This window comes from Lissotriton helveticus (assembly GCF_964261635.1).
Source record: "Lissotriton helveticus chromosome 1_1 unlocalized genomic scaffold, aLisHel1.1 SUPER_1_unloc_8, whole genome shotgun sequence".
Classification (NCBI taxonomy): Eukaryota; Metazoa; Chordata; class Amphibia; order Caudata; family Salamandridae; genus Lissotriton; species Lissotriton helveticus.
In genome coordinates this window covers 5,094,254-5,100,253 of record NW_027611725.1, presented here as the reverse complement: position 1 = coordinate 5,100,253, position 6,000 = coordinate 5,094,254, and the positions used below count along the sequence as shown (strand labels likewise).

Here is a 6,000-nt window from a genome sequence, read left to right as displayed (position 1 = left end):
ATTTATGCATAAAGGGGGGGAGATATGTGGTAGCGCTCTAGTGTTCCGTCCCCGGAACAGGAAGCGAGGGGACGGGAAACGGAAGGCGGCCATATTGTTTGCCTGGCGCCGACCGCAGCAAGCAGCGAGGTAATCCCGGCGCTCCGGAATAAAGAATATAATTAAACCTCACATCGTGTGTGTATGCATTCAGCTTCATTATACACACCCCCACCCTGATGGCCCCATTCACATCTTAGCTTCCCTGATCACTCTCTGCTCCTCGCCAATTCTAAAGACCTCATACACAGGTTTACTTCTGCACCATCCCATCTTACTCCCTGCTCGTCCTCTGCCCCTCCCAACCCCAGAGGGTCCCATAGAATCCTTCATCTCTGCCCCCCCCTCCTGCCCCTCTCCCCCAGGGGACCCCATATAATCCTTCCCCTCTGCCCCCCCCTTGGGTGTCCAGTGACTCTCCTCATCCTGGGTCTGGTTCAGCACTCACTGGTGCTGTGAAATCCCATCAACACAAACAGTGATGACGCTGTACCCACCCTGCACCGGGGCTCCTGCTCTGTCTGCAGCACACCCGGGGTCAGGGGTCACCTGTCAAGGTACTTGCTCGTCACACTGCGCATGCGCAGACCTCGGAGGGCATCTGGCGGGTTAGAGCACAGTCCGTTGCGCATGCGCAGAGACCTCGGCGGGCAGCTTTCGAGTTAGTATACTGATCGCGCTGCGCATGCGCAGACAGCTAAACGTAAGTCCGCATCCCAACTCGTAGCCGACGGTCCGCGCATGCGCAGTTGTTAACATGGCTCCTTTCTCAAACTTGTGACCCGAGTTTTGCGCATGCGCAGATCTACACTCACTACCTCCTCTACACTCACTTCCCCATAAATCCGTAGCCAGTGGGTGGGGCATGCGCAGATCCACATACAGACCTCCGGAAGTGACGTCCTCCCTTGTCGCAGCCAGGAAGTGTGACTCGTTAGTTGCAGCCCGAGGGCGCCTCGAAGCGGAGGCTTCATCTCAAGGTGCTGTGAGGCTGGTGAGTCTGAGGGGGGGCTGAGGAGGGGAGGGTAAGGGGGGGTAAGGAGGGAGGGGGGTCATCTCTGTCATCGACCCACATTCCTCAGCATTGACCCCTCGGACCCTGTGTCTCCTCCTTCTGGAGGCTCCTCGAGGCCTGGGGCCTTTACAAGCCTCAGTTTATGATCTGCATTTTTATAAACCATTCGTGAATTATGTATCTATGTCCTCGGAGCACAGGTCCTGGACAATCATTGGCAAAGCCAAGAGATTTCACCCGTGCTAAATCTCTTGGCTTTGCCAGTGTTTGTTTAGACATGCTGCACAGACTGCGGCTCAAAGTAAAGTCAAACAGAGCAAAGCGCTGACACCCCAGAATGCACCGCGGCCTTGGACTGTGTTATTCTTTGTCATGTTCACAGCAGCTTGTGAGCTTTGCATTATATCTAAATAAGCATTGACAAAGCCAACTACCTCGCATGTTATCTGAGAGCTGTTTGGCTTTGTTAATGTTTTTTAGTGAGGGTACAAGGAGCGTTGGCTGCAACATTACTCCAGGGCGACCAACACCTGGGAAATATGGGGAGGATTTCACAAACACAGTCACTAATTTAATTACAATACCACGCAAGCAATATTCCCTCTATAACAGCTGCCATTGACGATAGCTAGTAGGAATGCCCTAGGACCTTGTGGTATACCTACTGACTTATTTTACAGCTAATATAAACCTTTGGGGCCCACTGTTGACTAATGTGCTGAATTCTGTGTGCAGATCAGGGATTCTGGAAACATGGTCTCTTTCAGTGATTGTGCCCATATTCAAAATAGTTAATTGTGGTGACCCTTACCTGTAAAGTCCCATCTCTCTATTAGTCATTGGTAAAAGTTCTGGGGAGAATTTTTGCTTGTAAGAATAAAGGACTGGGTTGAGAATCAGCAAACGATTGCAGAGCTACAGTATGGATTTTTATAAGGGTAGGGGACCCGTCAAACAATGTTTAAACCTAAACTTGTTCACATGGAAGTATACTGTGGTGAAGAAGGTGCCGATATACCTGACATTTATGGAATTGTCGAGTGCCATCATCTGTGTCAACCATAGTAAACTTTGGCGTATTCTAGGAGACATGGTGATAGAAACAAAGCATTCTATGTTCTTTTGCAAGTTTCATGCTGCACTGAGAAAGCAATATGTATTACCCCTTTTAAAGGCAATGCATTTTCGGCAATGCAGGCCAGCTCTTATTTTTTTCTCCAGCATCTTTGTACATTACTGATATGCTGTACAATGACACAGTTACTATTCGGAAAGCTAAGGATGTTGTATATTTTTAATTCATTTATATGTAAAATATTGTAGTGATTTTTTTGTCAAAAGAAATTCTGGCTTGGCATATATTTTGTGGTGCTTTTATGGTTTTTCTTGAAGCCGATAAAGCCTAATTAACGATGATGACATGTAAAAAGGCTGTCTTGCCACCGTTAGTGCTGTTCATTCTCTAGAGATTGGTGGGGTGATGGTAGTTGCAAGGAGTAAAGGAAGGTGCACAGTGAGAGCTGGATTTTAGACCCAGATTTTTCCCTTGCCGCCTTACAATCTGAATTTGAGTAAGGATCCTGTTATTATTGAGGATAAGTTCTACTTCAGGTGGACCCTGGTTACAGGCGCAATACCTTACTGTTGCCTCCAATGCAATGTCTTTCAGAAATGCTTGTATCTTGCAGGACAAATGTATTCACTCTATAGGCTCCTAGACCCATCATCTTATCTATTTCTTCTGACCAAGGCCATGCTAACTTATAAATCTGAAAGATTATTTATTGGTTTCACTTCCTTATCCCTGATGTTCAGCGCTTTGAAGAGACCTTGGGTGGCATATGAAAGTTTAAGCGCTTAGAGACCCCTGGGTTATAATGCGCTATATAAATCAAATAAATAAATAAATAACGTTTTCAGTGCTCAGTTTGATTGTTTTGCTTTTGTAGTGCTAGATTTGGTAGACACCGACTGTACCTTATTTGACAATGACAAGGGAGAGGAGTTGTCCTAACGGCTAGGGTGGTCAACCTCGAATCTGGGGAACCGGTTTAGAGTCTCGGCAATGGCGCTGAACATCCTGTGATTATGGGAAAATCACTTAATCTCCCAGTGCCTCACAAAAATGAATGTGTCTTCATGTAACGCAACTGGTGCTATGTAAAGCGCTCAGATACCCGATACCGGGTCAAGTTTGCGCTATATAAAACTAAATCATGCAGCCAAATTTGTATCCTCTGTGTGCGAGAGAGTAAGGTCTCTGTGTGCTGCAGCCAAAGCTCTGTGCGCCAAGAACCTAACCATGCATGTAGACCCAGGCTTTAAGTGGGATGAAAAAACTAGGGTGTCTCACAAAAGGCTTGACCAATGCATTTAAGGACGTGGGTTAAAATCAATTAAGCTAGCTTAACATAGTGTGCCACCTGACTGATATTTTGCTTCTTCTGTCATTGCATCCAGATATATAATACAAGTATCATTACACCTACAAGCAGGCGCGCAACACCCTTTGGAATAAAAAGGCTTCGCCCCCCCCCCGGTCGTGTGTGGCAGCCCGGGCTCAGACGGCTCCCGGGGACACACACAGCCGCACCCGAGCACTTCACAGGTCCTTAAAAAGACCATGTGCATGTTAATGAGGCTTGATGTTGTTTCACCCCTTCCAAGAGCCCCTGCAGCTCCACTCTGCCTACTCCTTAAAGTTTCAGCCCCCGACATTTTTTCTTAGCCCCTCCCCCCGAAATGTGGCTCTAGTTGCGCCTCTGCCTGCAAGAAGCCAGGATTATTGGTTTTGTCAATGGTTGTTCGTTGCATAAAGTTGTATATCAATTGAAAATGCTTCTGCTCTTATGGTAGAGGTTGTAGCTTAATGCTCGAGCTGCCAACTTAGGCGATGGGTTTTCTGTCTCGGGTTAGACTAACATTCTGTGATTCTCTGCAAATCAATGACTCTCCCCATACATTCAAAAAGAAAATCAGGTAAATTGCTCCAATACCTTTGGGTTGAGTTCCCACTATATAAAACTTACTACATACCTTTTCTAAATGCGGGGCTGACGGTTTGCCTTTTGAAATAATTTATGTTAAATGCAGCCCATGACGTACGCTGTGATCAGTGGAGCAACTAGACCCAACCTTCGGGAGGGGGCTAACACTCCCACCCAGGGATAGCCCTAGCACGCGTCCAACACTGTGCAACAGTCTTTTTTGGCGCCCCATCTCCTTCTTCTCCATGAATTCCATAACCACTACTCATCAACATCTAGGATCATCTGAAAGCACACGTTGTGCTTTTAAACGTCCTGCATTCCTTTTCTTAAAGCAGCAGGGCTGATTGTGGGCCTTTTGAAAGTATTTATGTTAATCACAGCGTCCGTCATGGGCTGCATTTAGCAGAAATACTTTCAAAGGCAAACAATAAGCCACACAGCTGCGCTATATTTAGAAAAGAAATGCATCAAGTTTAAAACCACGTACTTGTTCTTTCAGATGATTCTAAAAGCACACCTCATGTTTGTAGACTTGTTGCATTTCTTTTCTAAATAGAGTGCAGCTTTGGGGTTGATTGTATGCCTTTTGAAAGTATTTGTTAAATGCAGCCCTTGACGGGCACTGTGATTAACATAAATACTTTCAAAAGGCCCACAATCAGCTGAGCTCTAGTTCGAAAAGAAAAGCAGGAAGTGCATGTTATGTTAATTAAACTTTTAGAGTGAAACGGTTACCCTGAGGTGTCCTGGCGCTATGCACTGCATATCAGGAGAAATTATGTCACTGAGTAAACAGCCATATTTTCAGCCCCCCTCTAAAAGAGAGGAGATCTGCTGAATTGCTCAAATGGAACGGCAGGTCATTTTAGACCTTAGATGCGCACGCGATGAAACTCCTAGCTCCCCAACTGGCTCTTTAAAATATAGGAACTAGAACTTGTTTTGCTCCTGTGGACCGAAGAGCCTTCCAGGAACATACCATTTGAATCTTTGCCTCTGATGGTCAGGCCTATTCCATTGAGGGCTTTAAATGCCGTACAGAGGGCCTTAAAGCGTACCCTTTGTTTCACAGGAAGCCAGTATAGTTGTATTAGTTCTTTCTTTGACAAAATTTAGGTGTCCCTGTCAACAACCTGGCTGCCGCGTTTTGCGCGATCTAAAGCCTGTTAATGAGCTGTTTTTGGGCGTTCAGACAGAGGCTGTTGCAATAATCCAGAAGTGCCATAACAAGTGCTGTGACCACCGTCCTGAGACTTTCTTCTGGAAGATAAAGCTTTATTTTTTGTACGATTCTGAGTATCAGAAAACAAGCTGACACCACCGTGCTTATGTGGTCACTAAACGTAAGTTTGCTATGCACTAACACCCACAGATTTGTTGCTTTCCCGTTGGGAGCAGGGCAAATACCAAAATCTTCTGGCCGTCAGTCTGGTGTCCATAGGTGTGGGTTAGTCCCGAATATGATGGCTTCTGTTTTGCTTGAATTTAGTTTCAAGCAGTTAGTCGATATCCACCCTGAGATGGCTTTCATACAATCATGAAAACGTGCCCCAGTTTCCTTTTCCTCCCCATCTCTAAGAGATAACACAATTTGAGTGTCGTACGCATAGGAGGTGAGTTGGAAGCCAAAGGATCTTATCAATCATGCCAGAGAAATCACGTACACATTAAAAAGTGTTGGGCTTAACGATGAGCCCTGAGGCACCCCACAAGGGAGGGAAACAGCTTTGACATGTTGTTGTCGTCCAGATCAACTGTTTGTGTTCTTTCAGATAGAAAGGACTGCAGGAGGTTCCAAACAGCAACCTGTACCCCTGCTTCAGACAGCTGGTCCATCAGAACTTCATGATGGACCTTGTAAATGGCCGCTGACAAATCTAGCATAATCAGTATTGCCTTGCCTCCACAGTCCAAGGCCTCCCTCACTTCCTCTGTAGATTTAAGGCCAGCTGCGTG

The 6,000-nt window shown here is 46.1% G+C and overlaps 1 protein-coding gene across 1 annotated transcript in view; it reads left to right on the top strand.

Moving 5' to 3' along the window:
- The first annotated feature begins 951 nt into the window (after positions 1 to 951).
- LOC144806483 (uncharacterized) overlaps positions 952 to 6,000 on the top strand; it is a 46,194-nt gene continuing 41,145 nt past the window's right edge. Inside the window, exon 1 of the mRNA XM_078672838.1 lies at positions 952 to 1,033. The gene's annotated coding sequence lies outside the window, so the exon portion shown is untranslated. The remainder of the gene's footprint in view (positions 1,034 to 6,000) is intronic.